Below are 13973 nucleotides of genomic sequence, written 5' to 3'. Positions count from 1 at the left end.
ATTTGTAAGATCGGGACATGGGAGTTGAATCCAGGGACTATCGGACTGCAACCTTTTGCTCTACACCTGAAAGATAATCGTAACCACTAGCCAGTGTACTGCCAACAAGTGCTAAAACAGAGCATATACATTTTTTTATAAATAGAACATATCGTATAAGAACAAGGTAGTTAACTTAAAAATGCACAGTTTTCATTAAAGCAATGGGCATGACAGGGGACACTGGGAGTAGACCTCAGGGCCTATTGGACTGCAGCCGATTGCTCTACCACTGAGCTATATCCCCAAATTTTTGCTAAAGTACTGCAAAAAGTGCTAAAACAAAAAATTTATGTTTTTTTAATATATAAAACATCGTAGATGAACAGCATTACTTCATTTTAAAATGCACAGTTTGCATTAAAATAATTGGCTAAACAGGGGACACTGGGAGTTGAACCCAGGGCCTTTTGGACTGCAGCCGACTGCTCTTCTACTGAGCTATATGCCCAAAATCTTAAGATATTACTGCAAAAAGTGCTAAAACATTAACTGTTTGTTTTTATTAGTAGATAAAGCATATGGTATAGGAACAAAATTACTTCACTGAAAACTGAACAGTTTGCATTAAAACAAGGGGCGAGAATGGGGACACTGGGAGTTGAACCCAGGGCCTATCGAACTGCAACCGATTGCTCTTCTACTGAGCCAGAACCCAAATGTCTTGCTAGAGTACTGCAAAAATTGCTAAAACACTAACTGTATGTTTTTTTTAGTAAATAAAACATATCGTATAGGAACAGAATTACTTCAATTAAAATTAAACAGTTTGCTTTAAAACAAGGGTCAAACAAGGGGACACTGGAAGTTGATTCCAGGTCCTATCGGACTGCAGCCGAATGCTCTTCTACTGAGCTATATGCCCAAGTTCTTGCTAGGGTACTGCAAAAAGTGCTAAAACACTAACTATAAGTTTTTTTAGTAGATTCAACATACGGTATAGGAACAAAATTACTTCACTGAAAACTGAACAATTTGCATTAAAACAAGGGGCAAGAAAGGGGACACTGGGAGTTGATTCCAGGGCCTATCGGACTGCAGCCAATTGCTCTACCACTGAGGTATATCCCCTACATCTTGCAAGCTAACTGCAAAAAGTGCTGAAACACAAAATGTATGCTTTTTTAAATAAATAAAACACATCGTATAGGAACAGCATTACTTCACTCAAAAGTGGTAAGTTTGCAGTGAAACAATGGACAAGATAGGGACACTCGGAGTAGAACCCAGGTCCTATTGGACTGCAGCCGATTGCTCTACCACTGAGCTATATCCCCAACTTTTTGCTAGGGTACTGCAAAAAGTGCTAAAACACAAAAGGTATGTTTTTTTTAAAAAGAAAACACATCGTATAGGAACAGAACTACTTCTCCTAAATATCCACAGTTTGCATTAAAACAATGGGCAAGAGTGGCGACACTTCGAGTTGAACCCAGGGCCTATTGGACAGCAGCCGATTGCTCTACCACTGAGCAATGTCCCCAACTACTAGCTGGTGTACTTTATGTATGTTTTTTTTAGTAGATAAAAAAATGGTATAGGAACAGGATTACTTCACTTAAAATTGAACAGTTCGCATTAAAACAAGGGACAAGAAAGGGGACACTGGGAGTTGAACCCAGGGCCTATCGGACAGCAGCCGATTGCTCTGCCACTGAGCTATATGCCCAAATTCTTAAGAGAATACTGCAAAAAGTGCTAAAACATTAACTGTTTGTTTTTATTAGTACCAGATAAAACATATGGTATAGGAACAAAATTACTTCACTGAAAACTGAACAAATTGCATTAAAACAAGGGGCAAGAAAGGGACACTGGGAGTAGAACCCAGGTCCTATTGGACTGCAGCCGATTGCTCTACCACTGAGCTATATCCCCAACTTTTTGCTAGAGTACTGCAAAAAGTGCTAAAACACAAAAGGTATGTTTTTTTTAAAAAGAAAACACATCGTATAGGAACAGAACTACTTCTCCTAAATATCCACAGTTTGCATTAAAACAATGGGCAAGACTGGCGACACTCCGAGTTGAACCCAGGGGTTATCAGATTGCAGCCGATTGCTCTACCACTGGGCAATGTCCATAACTACTAGCTGGTGTACTTTATGTATGTTTTTTTTTAATAGATAAAACAAATGGTATAGGAACAGGATTACTTCATTTAAAATTGAACAGTTTGCATTAAAACAAGGGGCAAGAAAGGGGACACTGGGAGTTGAACCCAGGGCCTATCGGATTGCAGCTGATTACTCATCTACTGAGCTATATGCCCAGGTTCTTGCTAGGGTACTGCAAAAAGTGCTAAAACACTAACTGTATGTTTTTTTAGTAAATTTAACATACGGTATAGGAACAGGATTACTTCATTTAAAATTGAACAGTTTGCATTAAAACAAGGTGCAAAAAATGGGACACTGGCAGTTGAACCCAGGGCCTATCGGACTGCAGCCGATTGCTCTGCCACTGAGCTATATCCCCAACTTCTTGCTAGAGCACTGCAAAAAGTGCTGAAACACAAAATGCATATTTTTTAATAAATAAAACATATATAGGTACGGAGTTACTTCACTTAAAATTGAACAGTTTGCATTAAAACAATGGGCAAGCAAAGGACACAGGGGTTTGAACCCAGGGCCAATCGGACTGCAGCCGATAGATCTACCACTGAGCTATTTCCCCAACCACTAACTGTTGTACTGCCAAAAAGTGCGCTAACACATTCTTTTTCACTTTATCATAAATAAGACATATTGCATAGGAACAGCATTTGTTCACTTAAAAATACACAGTTTGCATTAAAACAATTTGTAAGATCGGGACATGGGAGTTGAATCCAGGGACTATCGGACTGCAGCCGATTGCTCTACCACTGAGCTATATCCCCTACTTCTCGCAAGCTAACTGCAAAAAGTGCTAAAACACAAAATGTATGTTTTTTTATAATGAAAAAAACATATTTTAGAGGAACAGCATTACTTCATTTGAAAACGCACAGTTTGCATGAAAATAATGGGCAAAAAAGGGGACACTGGGAGTTGAACCCAGGACCTATCCGACTGCAGCCGATTGCTCTTCTACTGAGCTATATGCCCAAATTATTAAGATATTACTGCAAAAAGTGCTAAAACATTAACTGTTTGTTTTTATTAGTAGATAAAACATATGGTATAGGAACAAAATTACTTCACTGAAAATTAAACAGTTTGCATTAAAACAAGGGGCGAGAAAGGGGACACTGGGAGTTGAACCCAGGGCCTATCGAACTGCAACCGATTGCTCTTCTACTGAGCCAGAACCCAAATTTCTTGCTAGAGTACTGCAAAAATTGCTAAAGCACTAACTGTATGTTTTTTTTAGTAAATAAAACATATCGTATAGGAACCGAATTACTTCAATTAAAATTGAACAGTTTGCTTTAAAACAAGGGTCAAACAAGGGGACACTGGAAGTTGATTCCAGGTCCTATCGGACTGCAGCCGATTGCTCTTCTACTGAGCTATATGCCCAAGTTCTTGCTAGGGTACTGCAAGAAGTGCTAAAACACTAACTGTAAGTTTTTTTAGTAGATTCAACATACGGTATAGGAACAAAATTACTTCGCTGAAAACTGAACAATTTGCATTAAAACAAGGGGCAAGAAAGGGGACACTGGGAGTTGATTCCAGGGCCTATCGGACTGCAGCCGATTGCTCTACCACTGAGGTATATCCCCTACTTCTTGCAAATTAACTGCAAAAAGTGCTAAAACTAAAAATGTATGTTTTTTATAATGAAAAAAACATATTGTACAGGAACAACATTACTTCATTTGAGAATGCACAGTTTGCATTAAAATAACGGGCAAAAAAGGGGACACTGGGAGTTGAACCCAGGGCATATTGGACTGCAGCCGATTGCTCTTCTACTGAGCTATATGCCCAAATTCTTGAGAGATTACTGCAAAAAGTACTAAAACATTAATTGTATGTTTTTATTAGTAGATAAAACATATGGTATAGGAACAAAACTACTTCAATTAAAATTGAACAATTTGCATGAAAACAAGGGGCAAGAAAGGGGACACTGGGAGTTGAACCCAGGGCCTATCGGACTGCAGCCGATTGCTCTACCAGTGAGCTTATCTCGTACTTCTTGCTTGTATACTGCAAAAAGTGCTAAAACACAAAATGTATGTTTTTTCAATAAGTAAAACATATCTTAGAGGAGCAGCATTACTTCAGTTAAAAATGCACAGTTCGCATTAAAACATTGGGCAAGAAAGGGGACACGGGGAGTTGAACCCAGGGCCTATCGGACTGCAGCTGAGTACTCATCTACTGAGCTATATGCCCAGGTTCTTGCTAGGGTACTGCAAAAAGTGCTAAAACACTAACTGTATGTTTTTTTAGTAAATTTAACATACGGTATAGGAACATAATTAATTCACTTAAAATTGAACAGTTTGCATTAAAACAAGGGGCAAGAAAGGGGACACTGGCAGTTGAACCCAGGGCCTATCGGATTGCAGCTGATTACTCATCTACTGAGCTATATGCCCAGGTTCTTGCTAGGGTACTGCAAAAAGTGCTAAAACACTAACTGTATGTTTTTTTAGTAAATTTAACATACGGTATAGGAACAGGATTACTTCATTTAAAATTGAACAGTTTGCATTAAAACAAGGTGCAAAAAATGGGACACTGGCAGTTGAACCCAGGGCCTATCGGACTGCAGCCGATTGCTCTGCCACTGAGCTATATCCCCAACTTCTTGCTAGAGCACTGCAAAAAGTGCTGAAACAAAAAATGCATATTTTTTAATAAATAAAACATATATAGGAACGGAGTTACTTCACTTAAAATTGAACAGTTTGCATTAAAACAATGGGCAAGCAAAGGACACAGGGGTTTGAACCCAGGGCCAATCGGACTGCAGCCGATAGATCTACCACTGAGCTATTTCCCTAACCACTAACTGTTGTACTGCCAAATAGTGCACTAACACATTCCTTTTCACTTTATCATAAATAAGACATATTGCATAGTAACAGCATTTGTTCACTTAAAAATACACAGTTTGCATTAAAACAATTTGTAAGATCGGGACATGGGAGTTGAATCAAGGGACTATCGGACTGCAACCTTTTGCTCTACACCTGAAAGATAATCGTAACCACTAGCCAGTGTACTGCCAACAAGTGCTAAAACAGAGCATATACATTTTTTTATAAATAGAACATATCGTATAAGAACAAGGTAGTTAACTTAAAAATGCACCGTTTTCATTAAAGCAATGGGCATGACAGGGGACACTGGGAGTAGACCTCAGGGCCTATTGGACTGCAGCCGATTGCTCTACCACTGAGCTATATCCCCAAATTTTTGCTAAAGTACTGCAAAAAGTGCTAAAACAAAAAATTTATGTTTTTTTAATAAATAAAACATCGTAGATGAACAGCATTACTTCATTTTAAAATGCACAGTTTGCATTAAAATAATTGGCTAAACAGGGGACACTGGGAGTTGAACCCAGGGCCTATTGGACTGCAGCCGACTGCTCTTCTACTGAGCTATATGCCCAAATTCTTAAGATATTACTGCAAAAAGTGCTAAAACATTAAATGTTTGTTTTTATTAGTAGATAAAGCATATGGTATAGGAACAAAATTACTTCACTGAAAACTGAACAGTTTGCATTAAAACAAGGGGCGAGAAAGAGGACACTGGGAGTTGAACCCAGGGCCTATCGAACTGCAACCGATTGCTCTTCTACTGAGCCAGAACCCAAATGTCTTGCTAGAGTACTGCAAAAATTGCTAAAACACTAACTGTATGTTTTTTTTAGTAAATAAAACATATCGTATAAGAACAGAATTACTTCAATTAAAATTAAACAGTTTGCTTTAAAACAAGGGTCAAACAAGGGGACACTGGAAGTTGATTCCAGGTCCTATCGGACTGCAGCCGATTGCTCTTCTACTGAGCTATATGCCCAAGTTCTTGCTAGGGTACTGCAAAAAGTGATAAAACACTAACTATAAGTTTTTTTAGTAGATTCAACATACGGTATAGGAACAAAATTACTTCACTGAAAACTGAACAATTTGCATTAAAACAAGGGGCAAGAAAGGGGACACTGGGAGTTGATTCCAGGGCCTATCGGACTGCAGCCAATTGCTCTACCACTGAGGTATATCGCCTACTTCTTGCAAGCTAACTGCAAAAAGTGCTGAAACACAAAATGTATGCTTTTTTAAATAAATAAAACACATCGTATAGGAACAGCATTACTTCACTCAAAAGTGCTAAGTTTGCAGTGAAACAATGGACAAGATAGGGACACTCGGAATAGAACCCAGGTCCTATTGGACTGCAGCCGATTGCTCTACCACTGAGCTATATCCCCAACTTTTTGCTAGGGTACTGCAAAAAGTGCTAAAACACAAAAGGTATGTTTTTTTTAAAAAGAAAACACATCGTATAGGAACAGAACTACTTCTCCTAAATATCCACAGTTTGCATTAAAACAATGGGCAAGACTGGCGACACTTCGAGTTGAACCCAGGGCCTATTGGACAGCAGCCGATTGCTCTACCACTGAGCAATGTCCCCAACTACTAGCTGGCGTACTTTATGTATGTTTTTTTTAGTGGATAAAACAAATGGTATAGGAACAGGATTACTTCACTTAAAATTGAACAGTTCGCATTAAAACAAGGGACAAGAAAGGGGACACTGGGAGTTGAACCCAGGGCCTATCGGACAGCAGCCGATTGCTCTGCCACTGAGCTATATGCCCAAATTTTTAAGAGAATACTGCAAAAAGTGCTAAAACATTAACTGTTTGTTTTTATTAGTACCAGATAAAACATATGGTATAGGAACAAAATTACTTCACTGAAAACTGAACAAATTGCATTAAAACAAGGGGCAAGAAAGGGACACTGGGAGTTGAACCCAGGGCCTATCGGACTGCAGCCGATTGTTCAACCACTGAGCTATGTCTCCTACTTCTTGCTAGAGTACTGCAAAAAGTGCTGAAACACAAAATGTATGCTTTTTTAAATAAACAAAACACATCGTATAGGAACAGCATTACTTCACTCAAAAGTGCTAAGTTTGCAGTGAAACAATGGACAAGATAGGGACACTCGGAGTAGAACCCAGGTCCTATTGGACTGCAGCCGATTGCTCCACCGCTGAGCTATATCCCCAACTTTTTGCTAGGGTACTGCAAAAAGTGCTAAAACACAAAATGTATGCTTTTTTAAATAAATAAAACACATCGTATAGGAACAGCATTACTTCACTCAAAAGTGCTAAGTTTGCAGTGAAACAATGGACAAGATAGGGACACTCGGAGTAGAACCCAGGTCCTATTGGACTGCAGCCGATTGCTCTACCACTGAGCTATATCCCCAACTTTTTGCTAGGGTACTGCAAAAAGTGCTAAAACACAAAAGGTATGTTTTTTTTAAAAAGAAAACACATCGTATAGGACCAGAATTACTTCTCCTAATTATCCACAGTTTGCATTAAAACAATGGGCAAGACTGGTGACACTTCGAGTTGAACCCAGGGGTTATCAGATTGCAGCCGATTGCTCTACCACTGAGCAATGTCCCCAGCTACTAGCTGGTGTACTTTAAAAAGTGCTAAAACACAAAATGTACATTTTTTTCAATAAATAAAACGTATCGTAGAGGAACAGCATTACTTCACTTAAAAATGCACAGTTTGCTTTGAAACACTTGGCAAGAAAGAGGATACTGGTAGTTGAACCCAGGTCCTATTGGACAGCAGCCGATTGCTCTACCACTGAGCTATATCCCCAAACTCTTGCCGGTCAACTACAAAAAGTCCTATGACAGATTCTTTGTACTTTATTATAAGTGATACCTATTGTATGAGAACAGCATTTTTTCACTTGAAAATGCACACTTTGCATGTAAACAGTGGGCAAGACAGGGGACACTGGGAGTTGAACCCAGTGCCAATTGGATTGCAGCCGATTGCTTTACCTCTGAACTATGTCCCTAACCACTAGTCGGGGTACCGCCAAGAAGTGCTCTAACACATTTTTTTCACGTTATTATTAATAAAACCTATTGTACAGGAATAGGATTACTTCATTTAAAAATACACAGTTTGCATTTAAAAACTGGGCAAGACAGGGGACACTGGATGTTGAACCCATGGCGCATCGGACTGCAGCCGATTGCTCTACCACCGAGCTATATTCCTAACACCTGCAAGGGTACTGCCAAATACTACTATTACCGGATTTGTGTATGTTTTTATAAAGAAAACATATTGAATTAGAACAGGGTCACTTCATTCAAAAACACAATCTTTGCATCAAAACAATGAGACAAGTTCGAGGACACTGGCATTTGAACCCTGTGATTATCAGACTGCAGCCGATTGCTCTACCACTGAGCTATATTCCTAACACCTGCAAGGGTACTGCCAATTACTACTATTACCGAATTTGTTTATGTTTTTGTAAATAAAACATATTGAATAGGAACAGGGCCACTTTTCATCAAAACAATGAGACAAGTTAGAGGACACTGGGAGTTGAACCCAGGGACTATCAGACTGTAGCCGATTACTATTCCACTGAGTTATTTACCCAACCACTTGCTGGTGTACTGGCAAAGCTTACTATAGCAGATTTTGTGTACTTCTTTTATAAATGAAACATTTTGCATAAGAACAGCATTACTTCACGTAAAGTTGCGTAGTTTGCGTTAAGACCATGAGATCAGACAGGGAACACAGGAAGTGGAACGCAGGGCCGATTGGACTGCCGTCAGTTTTTCTACCACTGAGCTATATCCACAACAACTGGCAGGTCTACTTACAAAAAGTACTATAATATAATTTCGCTTTTTTGTAAATAAAATGCACTGTATATAAACAGCATTACTTTATTTGTAAATGCACTCTTTGTAATAAGACAAGGTGAGAGGACAGAGCGACACAGGGAGTTAACTTCAGGGACTATCGGACTGTAGCCATTGCTTTTTTACTTATCAGTATATTTGATAATTGGCAAGTGTACCTTCAAAACTTACATCCAAAAGTTTTGGTTAGTTTTTTCTTCAAAATAAAATGAAATTTTCAGGAACGGCAATATACCTTTTTAAAACAACAATTCTTGCATTGAAACAATGCTACAACAAAAAAAAGACATGGGGGTTGAATTCATGGCTTGTCCAACTGCAGCCAGCCATTTCTCTTACTACTGAGCCTTTATCTCAGATGTATACAAGCATTCTGACAGAAGTTACAATGATTGACTTTGTAAGTTTTACTTCATACATGTATTAAAACAAGTATTCTGGAACAACCATTTCCAATTCAAACTAAGATCGCATCAAGATGCACCAGGGGTTGAACTTAAGAGTTTTCAGATCGTAATCAACTTCTCTACCACTGTAAGTAAGAGGAACATATATGTTGCTAAAAGTTAGAACTGTCAAATTTGTAAGTTTTCTCCTCATGTAAAGACAAAATACAATTAAATCATTTACTTGTGTCAATTATAGAGTAAAAGTGCGTATTGATCGTCCTAATTGATATAGTGCAATGTGCCGAGACACTGAAATGTGTAATGTAGGCAAGACCTTTTTTAAATCATTGAACATCGCTCCATTAATAGCAAAGATGATTCACTAATCTCACACAGCAATCAGATTAGCAATCGTTGAACACTGATATCAAACAATAAACATCATGTAGTCAAGTCCCTTCAATGTTACTTTCATGAAGAATTTTTATCACTGCTTATGTTGATTTTTCAGCCTGTCGGTATCAAGCAAGAAACAAGATGGTCACATTTCTACAAGCATTTAGGTGTTTACCTTATAACTAGTAATATACAAATATTACGTTGATATTAGTTTATTAATTACTTGATAAGCTGTGTAGGCAGTGCAAGTGCTTAGAAAAAAATTTTATTTCAAAGTTTTTGGTAATTCATGGGTTAGGGTTCATCAAGTTTTTAATAACTTCTAGAAAAGTGTGTTATCCGCTTGTGTAAGCCATTCGCAAATGAAATTTCTAAAGTTAGTATTCAGAATCACTAAAGATATCGATTTAGTCAGTGCACTACGTTTCAACATTTTTGTCGCCCATGAGTTTGCTGAACCAAAACAAAATGCAATAGAAATGTTCATAGACTAACTAAAAGTTGTCTACTTCATAGTATTAAATAAGCAACTCCAAAATAGGTTCAACTTTTTTCGAAATCTTTTAGCTTGATGATTTTTCAACAGCCTGTTTTTGTTTTAATAACTAGTTTTCGACAAGAAACAAAACTTATTATATAAGAAACATTGGCCAATACTGTTTAACTTGTCTAAAATTATGTTCTGCTTGCCACAACGCATCCTCCTTTGACAAACTTAATTATTTTAATGCTAGTAAGTCAGGCTATGTATTCTAAGTCTTGCTAACTTTAATTATGAAATTAGTATTACTGATATGATGGGATTCGTATAATTTATTTTTTGGATTTAAGAAACTCTCTACTTCTTTTTGCACCACCTAACAAATCAGATGTTACTCAGCCAATCATATTATTAAAAGTATTTTTACACTGTTTAGCTACGAGCTTCAAATTCAGTGTTTTCAATTTCACAGCATTTCGTTGATGTAAACACGTTGAAACTCTTCAATTAATTTTTTATGTAGATCTGTCTAAATCACTTGAACAAAAGCTTCATAAAAATTTTGTTTTCTTTGTAAGTATAGAACAGCTCCAAGCATATAGCTGGAGTTCAACAGAGCTTGCTGTTAAAACAGGCCACATGTATATAGCTGTTTGAGTAACACCGCTCACTTGAACAAAAAAATATTTCAGCAACTTATGGTAGTTGAGCCTGGTGTGGTGTCTGAGCCTAAAAGCGGCTGACTAGGTTTAAAACTTTTTTTCAGTGTGTCTATATTCTATATATATGTATATATATATATTTATATATATATATATTTATATATATATATATATAAATATATATATATATATGTATATATATATATATATTTATATATATATATGTATATATATGTATATATATATATATATATTTATATATATATATATATGTATATATATGTATATATATATATATATATATATATTTATATATATATATATTTATATATATATACATATATATATATACATATATATGTATATATATATATATATATATATATATATATATATATGTATATATATATATATATTTATATATATATACATATATATATATACATATATATGTATATATATATATATATATATATATATATATACATATATATATACTGATGAAGAAGAAGGTTGCAGTTCACTAGAAGAGAGTGCTCAATATTAAAATAGAGCATTTATATAAACTATATTAGGAACTGAAAACTTTTAAAACATTTTACAACTTAAAGTTTCATGGTTGCTACCATTCATCAGGTAAAATTCAAATGAACTGAAGCTCATATGACTGTACGTAAAAACACATCGAGTAGCTTAACGATAAAGGCCAGCTACATATACGGTAATACAACAATTTAATTGGTTCATGTCACAGCATTGCAAATTAAGTGCTTATTTGAATGTCTGCACTTTGACACAAGCTGGTTTCTTGAGTTTAAGCTTGCAAGCTCAGGTTTGTATAAAATGACCAAAGAACCTAATGCTACAAAACAGACATATGTTGGCTTGACAGAGAGCTCATTCAAGAAAAGATATTACAACCATCGTAGCAGCTTCCACAATCCATCAAAACGAACTTCAACAGAACTAAGTAATTATATATGGCAGCTTAAAGATCGATCCATCCAGTACGACATCAAGTGGAGAGTATTGAAAAAAGCGAGTAGTTACAATAAGACCAGTAAACGCTGTAATTTGTGTATTTGGGAGAAATACTTCCTTTTATACAAACCTGAGCTTGCAAGCTTAAACTCAAGAAACGAGCTTGTGTCAAAGTGCAGACATTCAAATAAGCACTTAATTTGCAATGCTGTGACATGAACCAATTAAATTGTTGTATTACCGTATATATAGCTGGCCTTTATCGTTAAGCGACTCGATGTGTTTTTACGTACAGTCATATGAGCTTCAGTTCATTTTAATTTTACCTGATGAATGGTAGCAACCATGAAACTTTAAGTTGTAAAATGTTTAAGTTTTCAGTTCTTAATATAGTTTATATAAATGCTCTATTTTAATATTGAGCACTCTCTTCTAATGAACTGCAACCTTCTTCTTCATCAGTATACACGCTCCTTTTTAGTTGATCACTTTTAGCGATCACTAGCAATGGAACGAATAAACTTTGACTACTCAGATAAGAACATTCCGATACCATCAGAGGACGAGTATATCAGGAAACTCATTGAGAAAACTGAGCAGTTTTGTAGACGTATGAGATGGAAAGCCTTCTTCTATTTAAACCTGAACATAACATCAGAAGACAAGGAAACCTACGGCTTTAAGTCCAGAAAGACACCACCAGTGATTCCAGAAACCAGCAAGTTTGAGACTCGTCTACTCAACATAATCAAACACATCAAGTTCAAGAAATTAAAGGATAATTTTTTAAGGAAGATGCAGTCTGGCATTAAACAACATGCAAAGAATGTCAATACCATTCTAGTACCTGCAGACAAAACAACTAACTACTACAAGCTGGATACCAACACTTACAATGATCTTCTCAAAAACAGTATCACCAAATCTTAAAGCAAGGTCAATAATACCACTATATCCTCCATCACGAGAGAAACAATGGAGATAGCTGATTCTCTTAACATCAGTGACAGGATAGACTCATTGGCAACCAATGATGCCTTTATCACTTTAAAAGACCACAAGGCGAGTTTTGCATCTAAACCATCTTGCCGCCTAATCAACCCTACTAAGAACGAACTTGGCATCGTAAGCAAGAACATAGTAGAACGCATAAACTTTAAAATAAATAGCGCCATCAGCAAAATCAATGGAAGAACACACATGACGTAATCACATGGTTCAATGCTATTCCTAACAAGAACGAGTGTAGATTTCTATCTTTTGATGTTGAGTTCTACCCCTCCATATCTATTGACTTTCTAACCCTAGCTTTAGACTTTGCTACCAACTACGAGACTATAACATCTGATGAGCGCGGAATAATCTTGCACACCGAAAAGACTCTGCTATATAGTGATCATGAAGCATGGGGGAAATCAGGACATGCAGACTGCTTCGATGTGGCTATGGGCTCCTATGATGGAGCAGAAATATGTGAACTGGTTGGCTGCTTTATGTTACATCAGATAAACCAAATCACAAAAGAGACTTTTGGATTATACCGAGATGATGGACTTGGCGTAGTGAGAGCAACTCCTAAACAGACTGAGAAGCTCAAGAAAAATCTGTGCACATTATTCCATCGATATGGGCTGAAAATATCTGTAGATGCAAATAAAAGCACCGTTGACTTTTTGGATATATCGTTAGATCTACAGAATGAATTATATAGACCCTTCAGCAAGCCTAATAATGTGCCTAGATACGTGCACACAAGATCTAACCATCCACCTTCCATCATCAAAAACATTCCAGCATCAGTCAACCTGTGCCTCTGCGCAATATCATCAAATCAAGATATATTTAGACAAAATACAAAAGAGCACCAAGAAGCCCTTAATAGAAGTGGATACCATCATAAACTGACATTTAGTGAGAATATAACATCGCATAACACCAGAAGCAAACGCAGGAGAAATATACTTTGGTATAACCCCCCTTTCTCTAAAAATGTTGCCACAAATATAGGAAAGCTTTTCTTCAGAGCTCTGCGTGAAGAATTTCCCAAAGATCACAAACTTTATTCGATATTTAATAGAAACAATTTAAAACTTAGCTATAGCTGCATGAAGAATATTGGACAGATTATCACAAAT

The 13973-nt window shown here is 36.6% G+C and overlaps 5 non-coding genes across 5 annotated transcripts; all 5 read right to left on the bottom strand.

The window, feature by feature from the left end:
* Positions 1 to 1636: 1636 nt before the first annotated feature.
* On the bottom strand, positions 1637 to 1708 carry Trnas-gcu (transfer RNA serine (anticodon GCU)). The gene has a single exon. It is a non-coding gene; the product is annotated as a tRNA-Ser (tRNA).
* Positions 1709 to 1845: 137 nt separating this feature from the next.
* Positions 1846 to 1917, bottom strand: Trnac-gca (transfer RNA cysteine (anticodon GCA)). The gene has a single exon. It is a non-coding gene; the product is annotated as a tRNA-Cys (tRNA).
* A 4827-nt stretch (positions 1918 to 6744) lies between these two features.
* Positions 6745 to 6816, bottom strand: Trnas-gcu (transfer RNA serine (anticodon GCU)). Its single transcript has one exon. It is a non-coding gene; the product is annotated as a tRNA-Ser (tRNA).
* A 137-nt stretch (positions 6817 to 6953) lies between these two features.
* Positions 6954 to 7025, bottom strand: Trnac-gca (transfer RNA cysteine (anticodon GCA)). The gene has a single exon. It is a non-coding gene; the product is annotated as a tRNA-Cys (tRNA).
* Positions 7026 to 7778: 753 nt separating this feature from the next.
* Positions 7779 to 7850, bottom strand: Trnas-gcu (transfer RNA serine (anticodon GCU)). Its single transcript has one exon. It is a non-coding gene; the product is annotated as a tRNA-Ser (tRNA).
* Positions 7851 to 13973: the final 6123 nt, after the last annotated feature.

The sequence above is a fragment of the Watersipora subatra genome, chromosome 10 (genome assembly GCF_963576615.1).
Source record: "Watersipora subatra chromosome 10, tzWatSuba1.1, whole genome shotgun sequence".
NCBI lineage: Eukaryota > Metazoa > Bryozoa > Gymnolaemata > Cheilostomatida > Watersiporidae > Watersipora > Watersipora subatra.
The sequence above is the reverse complement of the archived record's forward strand: the minus strand, read 5'-3'. Positions and strand labels throughout refer to the sequence as shown.